Genomic DNA, 12128 nt, shown 5'->3' with positions numbered 1-12128 from the left:
CCACTCCAGTATTCTTGTCTGGAGAATCCCACAGATAGAGGAGCCTGGGGGGCCACTGTTCATAGGGTCACGAAGGGTTGGACCCAACTGAAGTGACTTAGCATGCACTAATCATTCGTCAAAAATACATTTGGCTCAGTTGTCAAATGTGCATACATGCGTGTGTGTGCTTATGCATATGCGTGCCTAAGGTTAAGTTTGACCTTGGCTGGAAATTTCTTCCATTCCTATTGTCCCAGATTTCTGAGAACAGCAAAATGACAAGAAGTATGTTGTCTGTGGTTTTTCACCTCATTTAGCCAGAGCAGCAAGTGACTGAAATCACAGCCCATGAAGGAGCCATTAGCGTCTGGCTTGGGCTATAGCCTGGCCCAGCCACTGTCTGGGCCATTGCAGAAGAAGAGTCTGTTTGAAAGGGCAGCCTCATCACCAGAAAAAGGGCCTCCTCCTCCTTGAGAGTTCTGCAAAAGAGTGGCTTGAGAGTTTCACCTCTTTGCCAAATTCTAACTCCCTCTGATGTTGTTGGGTAAACTGATCAGCCATCCATTTTCACACTCCGCTCTTTATGGATCCGTGACCGCTAGTTTTGTCACATTATCTCCTGCCTGGAGGACCTCATCTCTCTGTAACATAAGCCATGTTTAGGTGCAGCTAATAAAAATGAACAGCCCAGAACCTTCCAACACTCTTTTCTACTATCCGCCCATGCACTGTAGCCGGCAGGAGTATGGAGTGGAGGGAGGAACATGGGCTTTGTAATCAGGTTAGATCCTGACCCTTCTACTTACTATTTAGGTGGCCTTGGGCAAATTATAATCTCCCTGATCCTTCATTTCTTCACCTGAAAAAATAGAGCAGATAACATCTATCTTTCAAGGTTGTCTGGCAGAGGAAATGAAGGAATGAATGTAGGCAACCTGGAAAGACCATATTACATGGTGGTTAAGGACACAGACTCTAAGGCAAGTTTATTAATCACTCTGTGCTCAGCTTCTTCCCTTATGAAATGGAACTAGAACACGAACACCTAACTCAGGCTTGTTATGAGGATTAAATTATGTTACAGATAAACATTCAGGTCCCAGGGTTGAAGTGAGGGCCATGGTAGGGTCAGTACTGTCATCATTGTAATTGACATCATGTGCTTCCTGCTTAGTTGCTAAGTAAAATGGTAGCCACCAACAGCCCCATTCCCCAGGCATCAGGGATTCAAAGGAGAGCAGAGAGCAGAGGAGGAGGAAGACGACGCAGCAGCTCACTTTTCTAATTACATGTTGATGTGAAGACTTCCATGTTCCGGCCCAGCAATTTCAGTTGTGCTTTTTCTAAATGCCTGGGAAGTGGCATCCTCGTGCTGCATTCATTAATAGAAACTATATGTCAATGTATGGCAAAAACCACTACAATATTATAAAGTAATTAGCCTCCAACTAATAAAAATAAATGGGGGGGGGGGGGAGGTACCCACAAAAAAAAAAAAAAGAAGAAAGAAACTATCTCTGTGAAGTCTTTATTCCAGGGCTTGTTTGCAACTTTAAAAGAAAGCAAAAGCCCTGCCTGCCTCTAGCAGAAGGGTGTCTTTAATTAGTGATGATTGAAGAATGAGGTGAGTCGGTTTTGTTTTTGTTTAAATTGGCTTAAAACTGTTCGGCCACAGGATAATCTCCCGGGTGGGAGACCATATCTGTTACAGTACTGGGGATGCTGCTGTAATTAGGTGTGCTGGTAACCCAGACAGACAACACAGGCTGTTCCCATCACAAAAATAACTGTGATCTTGATTTGTAGACACAACAGGACCTGGCTCTTAAGGCATCTTGTTAGAAGTAACCTGTTTTGCTTTAAGTCTTCTGGTGATGACATTTTCTACAACTGGATTCCTCCTGGATGTTATTGGGTTTAAAAAGCAGGCGCACAAGGAGCCAGTCATGATGTCTAAGATCTCCTGGCATTTGTTTGCTACACATTGGTCTTTTCAGACCAGCTTTTGGCATTCTGTAGGTCTAGTTGACTTGATTCTCTAACTCGGTGGTTCTCAAATTTCAATGTGCATGACAGCCCGTGGGCAAGCTTACTGAAAACAGAGTTTCCTGGGTCTCAGCCCCTTAGGTTCTGACTCCGTGTGGCAGGCTGGGGCCCGTACACTGGCAGCTCTCAACAGGTCACGGGTGATGCCAAAGCTGCTGGTCCAAGGACCAGACTTGAAGTAACTCTACTCTACTTTCACCTCCCAACACTCTAAAAACACAGGGCTCTAAAGTTTCCCAGGTATAATCTTCTATTGTTTCATGCCTTTGTTTTTTTGAACATGCTGATCCCTGACTAAGGGTATTTGGTTCACTTTTTTTAAAATTCGAGCATAATTGCTTTCCAATGTGTTGTGTTAGTTTCTGCTGCACAACTAAGTGAATCAGCCATATGTATACAGATATCCCCTCTCTCTTGGACCCCCATCCTACCCCGCTGGGTCATCACAGAGCATGGAGCAGAGACCCCTGCGCTTCACAGCAGCTTCCCACGAGCTCTCTATTTTGCACATGGTAGGATATATATGGTTGTCTAAGGAGGCATTACAGATAGTTGTGAAAAGAAGAGAAGCGAAAGGCAAAGGAGAAAAGGAAAGATACACCCATTCGAATGCAGAGTTCCAAAGAATAGCAAGGAGAGATAAGAAAGCCTTCCTCAGTGATCAATGCAAAGAAACAGAGGAAGACAATAGGAAGGGGAAGACTAGAGATCTCTTCAAGAAAATTAGAGATATCAAGGGAACATGTCATGCAAAGATGGGCACCATAAAGGACAGAAATGGTATGGACCTAACTGAAACAAAAGATATTCAGAAGAGGTGGCAAGAATACACAGAAGAACTGTACAAAAAAAGATCTTTATGACCCAGATAATCACGATGGTGTGATCACTCATCTAGAGCCAGACATCCTGGAATGTGAAGTCAAGTGGGCCCTAGGAAACATCACTATAAACAAAGCTAGTGGAGGTGGAAGAATTCCAGTTGAGCTATTTCAAATGATGATGCTGTGAAAGTGCTGCACTCTATATGCCAGCAAATTTGGAAAGCTCAGCAGTGGCCACAGGACTGGAAAAGGTCAGTTTTCATTCCAATCCCAAAGAAAGGCAGTGCCAAAGAATGCTCAAACTATTGCATAATTGCACTCATCTCACACACTAGCAAAGTAATGCTCAAAATTCTCCAAGCTGGTCTTCAACAGTACGTGAACCATGAACTTCCAGATGTTCAAGCTGGGTTAAGAAAAGGCAGAAGAAATAGAGACCAAATTGCCAACATCTGTTGGATCATCAAAAAAGCAAGAGAGTTCCAGAAAAACATCTACTTTTGCTTTATTGACTATGCCAAAGTGTTTGACTGTGTGGATCACAACAAACTGTGGAAAATTCTGAAAGAGATGGGAATGCCAGACCACCTGACCTGCCTCCTGAGAAATCTGTATGCAGGTCAGGAAACAATAGTTAGAACCTGACATGGAATAACAGACTGGTTCCAAATCTGGAAAGGAGTGTCACCCTGCTTATTTCACTTACATGCAGAGTACATCATGAGAAACGCTGGGCTGGAAGAAGCACAAGCTAGAATCAAGATTGCTGGGAGAAATATCAATAACCTCAGATATGCAGATGACACCACCCTTATGGCAAAAAGTGAAGAAGAACTAAAGAGCCTCTTTATGGAAGTAAGAGAGGAGAGTGAGAAAGTTGGCTTGAAACTCAACATTCAGAAAACTGAGATCATGGCATCTGGTCCCATCACTTCATGGCAGATAGATGGAGAAACAGTGCAAACAGTGACAGACTATTTTTGTGGGGGTGGGGGGCTCTAAAATCACTGCAGATGGTGACTGCATCCATGAAATTAAAAGATGCTTGCTCCTTGGAAGGAAAGCTATGACCAACCTAGACAGCATATTACAAAGCAGAGACATTACTTTGCCCACAAAGGTCCATCTAATCAAGGCTATGGTCTTTCCAGTAGTCATGTATGGATGTGAGAGTTGGACTATAAAGAAAGCTGAGTGCCAAAAAATTGATGCTTTTGAACTGTGGTGTTGGAGAAGACTCTTGAGAGTCCCTTGGACTGCAAGGAGATCCAACCAGTCCATCCTAAAGGAAATCAGCCCTGAATGTTCATTGGAAAGACTGATGTTGAAGCTGAAACTCCAATACTTTGGCCACGTGATGTGAAGAGCTGACTCATTTGAAAAGGCCCTGATGCTGGGAAAGATTGAATGGGATGACAGAGGATGAGATGGTTAGATGGCATCACCGACTCAATGGACATGAGTTTGAGTAAACTCCAGGAGTTGGTGATGGACAGAGAGGCCTGGCGTGCTGCAGTCCATGGGGTCAAAACGAGTTGGACACAACTGAGCGACTGAACTGAGTATATGGACCTTTGTTAGTAAAGTAATGTCTCTGTGTTTTAAAATGCTTCTAGGTTTGTCATAGCTTTCCTTCCAATGAGCAAATAACACTTAATTTCATGGCTGCAGACACCTCCACAGTGAATTTCGAGCCCAATAAAGTAAAATCTGCCACTGTTTCCATTTTTTCCCTATCTATTTGCCATGAAGTGATGGGACAGGATGCCATGATCTTAGTTTTTTGAATGTTGAGTTTCAAGCCAACTTTTTCACTCTCCTCTTTCACTTTTATCAAGAGGCTGTTTAGTTCTTCTTCACTTTCTACCATTAGAGTGATATCATCTGCTTATCTGAGGTTGTTGATATTTATCCCAGCAGTCTTTATTCCAGCTTGTGAGTCATCCAGCCTGGCATTTTGCCTTATGTACTCTGCATAGAAGTTAAATTAAAAGGGTGACAATCTACAGCCTTGTCGTACTCCTTCCCCAATTTTGAATCAGTCAGTTGTTCTATGTCCAGTTCTAACTGTTGCTTCTTGGCCCACATACAGGTTTCCAGGAGACAGTGAGGTGGTCAGGCATTCCCATCTCTTTAAGAATTTTCTACAGTTTGCTGCAATCCACACAGTCGAAAACTTTAGCATAGTCAATAAAGAAGTAGATGTTTTTCTGGAATTCCCTTGCCTTCTCAATTACCCAGTGAATGTTGGCAATTTGATCTCTGGTTTCTCTGCCTTTTCTAAACCCAGCTTGTATATCTGGAAGTTGTCAGTTCACATACTGCTGAACCCTTCCTAGAAGGATTTTGAGCAAAAGCTTGCTAGCATGTGAAATGAGCACAATTGCACAGTAGTTTGAACATTCTTTGGCATTGCCCTTCTATGGGATTAGGATGAAAACTGACCTTTTCCAGTCCTGTGGCAACTACTGAGTTTTCCAAATTTGCTGGCATATTGAGTGCAGCAGTTTAACTGCATCATCTTTTAGGATTTTAAATAGCTCTGCTGGAATTCCATCACCTCCACTAGCTTTGTTCTTAGTAATGCTTCCTAAGGCCCACTTCCTAAGGTCCAAAATGTCTGGCTTTAGGTGAGTGATCACACTATCATGTTTTTGCGGGTCATTAAGATCATTTTTGTGCAGTTATTCTGTGTATACTTGCCACCTGTTCTTAATTTCTTCTGCTTCTGTTAGGTCCATACTATTTCTATTCAATAAGGGATCTTTGCATGAAACATTCCCTTGATCTCTCCAGTTTTCTTGAAGAGATCTCTAGTCTTTCCCATTCTGTTGTCTTCGTCTATTTCTTTGCATTGCTCATTTCAGAAGACTTTCTTATCTCTCATTGCTATATTCTGGAACTGAACTCTGCAATTCAGTTGTGTATATTTTTCCCTTTCTTCCTTGCTCTTTACTTCTCTTCTTTCCTCAGCAATTTGCAAGCCTCCTCAGACAACGACTTTGCTTTCTTGCATTTCTTTTTCTTTGGGATGGCTTTGGTGACTGCCTCCTATACAATCTGTCCATGGTTCTTCAGGCACTCAGTCAGTTGTACTGAGTGCCTTAAATCTGTTCATCACCTCTCATGTATAGTCATAAGGATTTCATGTAGGTCATACTTGAATGGCCTAGTGGTTTTTTCCTCCTTTCTTCAATTTAAGTCTGAATTTTACAACAAGGAGTTCATGATCTGAGCCAGTTTTGGGTAGCAAAACAGTGTGGTACTCAGCTCCCAGTCTTGTTTTTGCTGACTGTATAGAGTTTCTCTATCTTCGGCTACAAATGTAATTAATCTGATTTCTGTACTGACCATTTGGTGATGTCTATGTGTAGAGTCATCTCTTATGTTTTGGGAAGAGAGTGTTTTCTATACCCAGCATGTTATCTTGATGAATCTCTGTTAGCCTTTGCCCTGCTTCATTCTATACTGCAAGGCCAATAACTTTCCTGTTATTCCAGGTATCTGCTGACTTCCTACTTTTGCATTCCAATCCCCTGTGATGAAAAGGACAGCGTTTTTGGTGTTAGTTCTAGAAGGTTTTGTAGGTCTTCATAGAACTGGTCAACTTCAGCCTCTTCAGCATCAGTGATTGGGACAAAGACTTGGATTATTGTGATTTTGAATGGTTTGCCTTAGAAAGGAACCAAGATCATTCTGTCATTTTTGAGATTATACCCAAGTACTGCATTTTGGACTCTGTTGTTAACCATGAGAGTTACTTCATTTCTTCTAAGGGATGCTCCCACTGGAATGTAAGCTCCCTTAGGACAGGAATTTCTGTCTTTTAGTTCACTAGAATAGCCTGGAATAAGGCCCCAGAATAAGGCCTGATCAATGGTAACTTTCTGATGAATAAGTGAAAGAAGCCAGGCAGGGAAATGAGAATCAGAAAAAAAAAAAAAAAAGCCACAGACATAAACAAAGAAAACAGTGACAGCTACACAAAACTGGCTTTGCTAATGGATGATGTGAGTCTAAGGCTTAACGGCTAATGACTAATGAGCTGCGAGTTCAGTTATGTTTTCCCAGCACTAAGCCATATCTTATTCATATTTATAACTCTCCTTTTTAGCATGTAATAAGCCCCAATGATTGAATGGCAAGATACATTTAACTAGGGACAAGAGGACCTTAGGAGGAATAGTAATAAGCCAAGTTGTAGACTTGTTGGAGACCTGGAGTTGACCCTTATAAAGGAGGAGGTGTTTTCTAAAATATGTTTGTCTCGACAAACAATAAACACCTCATTCATTTTCAAAGACCACTAAGTTCTATTAAGTATTGATGCTATAGCTATCTTAAAATAGGTACGTTTTCACAGTTGTGGAAAAGGCTTCAAACCACAAGCGTCACCACTACATTTACCAGTTGTCACCAAGAAGGCATCACTGATCAACTGGGGCGGGGGGAGAGAGAGTGGGGACTGCTGCTTTGTTAGAGCAAAACCACTTGAGAAGAAATCAATGAGGCAAGGGCTTCACATAAATCATATTCCATTTTGTCCCCTTGGGTTCTGTTGTTAGCTAACTAAACCATCTGATACAGTAGAACAACAGTGACAATAAGCATAGTGTCACTGATTTACAGGGGCTATGAGCTCATGCTGAATGCTTTAAAGCCATGTCATTGCATAGGAGAAGTTCTAATTTTCTTTCCTCTTCTAATCTTTAAGGTCAAAACTGTGGCTTTGGCCCTCTGTGTTCCTTTTTTTTTCTTTGGAGTATAATTGCTTTACAATGTTGTGTTGATTTCTGCTGCTCAACAAAGTGAATCAGCTATATGTATACATACATCCCCTTCCTCTTGAGCCTCCCTCTCACCCTCCCCCCATCTCATCCCTCAGATCATCACAGAGCACCAACCTGAGCTCCCTTTCCTATATAGTTGCTTCCCACTAGTTTTCTGCTTTACACACGATAGTATATATGTCAATTCTACTGTCTCAGTTCAACACCCCGTCTCCTCTCCACACCCTCCCCCACCTCTGTGTCTACAAGTCTCTATGTCTGCATCTGCTAAAGTCTCTATTCCTGCCCTGCCAAAATAGGTTCATCAGGACCATTTTTCTAGATTCCATATATGTGCGGATGGCTACAGGCCATACTAATCCCAATAATAAAGAATCCGCCTGCAATGCAGGAGACACGGGAAATGTGGGTCAGGAGATCCCCTGGAGGAGGAAATGACAACCCACTCTAGTATTCTTGCCAGGAAAATTCCGTGGACAGAAGAGCCTGGCGGGCTACAGTCCACGGGGTCGCGGAGTTGGATGCGACTAAGTGACTGGGCACATACTAATCCCTGCTGGTATTGACCAAGGAAACTGTGTATTTTCTCTGTGTCCTGTTCATATGCTACACTGGATCTAAGCAGTGATCATCAAGTATTTATAAAAGTATCATTGTGTTAAGAGCAACATAGCAGACATTCAGAAAATTAGAAGCAAAGTAAGTCATAATCTGCCCCCCGGGAGGTTTACCATCTAGGGGAGCCAAGGCACAGCAAATGGAAACCTTAGCTGTGCTGGCTGCCTGCCGGTCTTTATGAAGCAATGGAGTAAACAAAACTTCCTTGACCTGACGATGATGTCATTCATACAGAGGGCTCTTCAGATTGAAATTAGATCAGCCGCCTTGCAGTACAGAGCCAATTGACCTTAGTTTTAGTAGAAGCCCTCCCCATGACATCATAGCAACCGTCTTTCAGATCCCTGGAGCTAAGCCCCATCTTCCTAATTGTGGGAGTGGGAGATTTTTCACCACTTCAGGCTCCAGAAATGCCAATCTTGAAAAGTCCCCCATTTCCATCTAAAACATGCCATGATTTAAGAAGTTCTGACCTGGAGAGCTAGTTGAAAGTGATCACTAATGATTCTCTACTTATCTCACAGACATGTACACACACACATACGCACACACACATACACACACACAAAATGATTGTCTTCCTCTTTCTGCAGCATTACAGGATTTACCCAAATCTGGCTTGAATTCCAGCTCACCCAATTCTTGTTTAGGCTCATAATAAAACATGCCCTTTGGGTTCGGTGGGGCTTCTCTGCTGGCTCAGAGGGTAGAGTATCTGTCTGCAATGCAGGAGACCTGGGTTTGATCCATGGGTCAGGAAGATCCCCTAGAGAAGGGCATAGATACCCACTCCAGTATTCTTGTCTGGAGAGTCCTATGGACAGAGGAACCTGACACGCTACAGTCCATGGGGTCACAAGAGTCAGACACGACTGAGCAACTCCACTACCACGGGTTCAGTACATTCCCAAATACATTTTATCTCTGTCTCTTACATTGCTTTCCTCATTTATCAGTAATTCGTTCAACTCACAGTTCATTCAAATGAGAAGACAACAAGAAAGGAAAGCTCCATCTTTTTCCTTTATTTTACTTGTGTGTGTGTGTGTGTGTGTGGTAGTAATAGTAGTCGTAGTAGACATCTCTTAACAACACAAGAGGTTCAGGTATAGCTCTGATCAAATAGTCTTGCCTGCAATAACCACAAGCAGTAAGACCTGATGCCCAGAAGATTTTTTAATCCTCTAACCTGACTCCAGCATGGTAATAATTTTGTTGAATGATAATATAAGAAGCTGGTTTTATAATCATGCCTGGGGCGTAGTTTCAGGAGTTCCTGGTGAAAGTGAAGGAGGTTCAATTTTCACTTAGTAAACTTTTTTATTCTTTGCAGATCTACCATGAGTTCCTATATGTTTCATTATAATAAAAATTGAAAAGCAATGTTGGCCAACATTTATTGTGCCTTTACTATGTGCCAGGTCTTTTATATGCATTACCTCATTTAATCCATCCAAAAATTCTAATGCAATTTTTTTTTGTTTCTCCATTTTGTAGATGAAGAAATATGGGGTTAAAGTTATAGTCTAGGATGTACATCTATAGGTTCAACTGATATTTTATGAGAATAAAATTACATGATAGATATAAAAATGCTGTGAGAAGTTAAATTACCATGCAAAGGTGAGGCAGGAGAATTCTATCAATAAGAGAATGTGTTTGTTGGGTCCTTGTTGGCCAGGCTTGCCACAGTAAATCATGCTGAAATTTAGGCCCAGCTCCAATCTTATAAGGGCTTCCCTGGTGACTCAGTGGTAAAGAATCCACCTGCCAATGTAGGAGATGCTGGCTGAATCCCTGGGTCAGGAAGATCCCCTGGAGGAGGAAATGGCAACCACTCCAGTATTCTTGCCTGGGAAATCCCATGGACAGAGGAGTCAGGTGGGCTGGCTACTGTCCTTGAGAGCACAAAGAGTCAGGATGCCCCAGTCTTGTAATCCCTAGGTTTTTACTTATTCATCCCATAGCTTCCATTTCTCAACCATCCAGTTAAAGGCTTTGATTGGAGTTGGAGGAATTAAGTGTGGATGGAGTGTTCTACACTAACCTCCCCTATTCCTGCCAATCAATAGATCAGTGGTGTGTTATTTGTGACCTCTTTCCTTCGTGCACCTTTAAAAACAAAGTACACTGTGGAAGTTTTCAGGTATATAGACTGGGTCTACTGAGGCAGCCTTCAGGACAGAAATCAGAATCTTGAAAGCTAAGAGACTGAAGCCAACACATCAAGAATCTGGTTCTTTTCAAGATCATCTCTTCTCAAATACCTGACAGATATAAGTAAGTTTAGAAGAGTGACAGCAATTATTTTAGCAACAGAGAGAAGTATATAACAAATGCTTTTTGTGCCTCTTGGGTTGTATTTTCGTTTTGTTTTGATTTTCGTATTTAGGTGAGACAGAAATTAGGGGGGTATGTTTGTCTGTACTATATATATAGCATTCCTGATTTCCAGTGGCAAGGTGTAAAAATTCACAAGCTAGCCTGAATCTCAGAAGCACCAGAGTCTCATTTTGTAATATTCTCTCAGTCCTGTCATTAGTTTTAGCCTTAAAATGACATAATCCTTTCCAAGAAGCTCCCATCTTGTGAACAGATTGAATTTTCAGGATATTTTTTTTTCCCAATCACTATTTCTTCCATAAGCATTTATTGAGGACTTACTATTTATTGAGGCTTTACTCTTCTAGGTGCTGGAATTACAGTTAAGAACAAATAAATCAGGCAAATAATCCATACATGAAGTCTAATTAGAGGAGAGAGGCAATAACAGTATAAATAAGTAAATTATATGGTATGTTAGAAGGTGATGAGTACTATGAGTAAAATTAAGCAGGGAGTGCTGTGGGATGGGAGTTACAAGTTTAAATAGATTTTCTAAGGAAGGCCTCCTTGAGAAGGTGAAATTTGTGCAGACTTGAAGAAAATGAAAAGAACTGTGTGGAGATCTGGAGGAAAAATGTTCCAAGATGAGGGAACAGTAAGTGCAAAGGCCCTGAAAAAGGTGTGTCAGGCATGAGCAGAAAGAGCAAGAGGCACTGGCATAGTAGCTGATATGCTCGGAGAGGTAATAGCAGGAGCCGGACCCTGGAGGGCTTTGCAAACTATCATGGTGACTGTGGCTTTTACTGTGTGTGGGGTGAGGGGCTGCTCAATGGTTTTAAATGGAAGCATGATAACAATCTGATTTCAGTTTCTTCTAGAAACAATATTAATTGTGGAACAGGTTCCCGGAATGACCCAGCAAAGCCTGATAAGTGCATATTACCATTGAACTCAGGTGCTAATCAAACTCTAAGAAGCTGAGCTCAGAGCACTGGGTTCAGATCCCAGAGGTGGGGGCTCAACTCATAGCTCAGTTGGGTGACTTTGGGTGTGTCTGTTAACATCTCCGAGCCCTATTTTCCTCATCGAAGAAGTAAGAATAAGCAATACTGGCCCATGGCTTTATTTTGAGGCTCACGTGACCATGAAACATAGAAAAACTCTGTAGATGATGATAAAACATTATATGAAGTTCAGGGGGTGGTGAGAGTATCAGTGAGTCTGGTTCTGTCATTATCATTTCAGGGAAAATGAAGTCCAGAACCTAAGCCAAAATGCCAGGAATGCAACCTTTGCTTTCCCCTTACTTCTTATTAACTAGCCATGGAAATGGAGCCTCTTCCTTCTCCAGCACCAGAGGTCAAGGAGAGAGAGGGACCCAGCAGATCTCAACAAAAGGCACCCATAGGGCTCCCAGTGGATCGGTCATAACTTACAGGGAGTTTGCAGACTGGGGCCTCCCTGCTTGGTGGGTCTGCTGCCAAGAGTTTGTCCTGTGAAGAATCACATCTTCCCTTCCCCTTCAGGCCCCAGGGCACGGGGC

The 12128-nt window shown here is 42.2% G+C and overlaps 1 protein-coding gene across 1 annotated transcript in view; it reads left to right on the top strand.

Annotated features, from left to right (window-relative positions):
• Window positions 1-12128, top strand: part of PARM1 (prostate androgen-regulated mucin-like protein 1) — a 124072-nt gene that overhangs the window by 107663 nt on the left and 4281 nt on the right. The gene's annotated exons all lie outside the window — the stretch shown is intronic.

Source organism: Dama dama, chromosome 6 (genome assembly GCF_033118175.1).
Source record: "Dama dama isolate Ldn47 chromosome 6, ASM3311817v1, whole genome shotgun sequence".
NCBI classification, from domain to species: domain Eukaryota; kingdom Metazoa; phylum Chordata; class Mammalia; order Artiodactyla; family Cervidae; genus Dama; species Dama dama.
The sequence above is the reverse complement of the archived record's forward strand: the minus strand, read 5'-3'. Positions and strand labels throughout refer to the sequence as shown.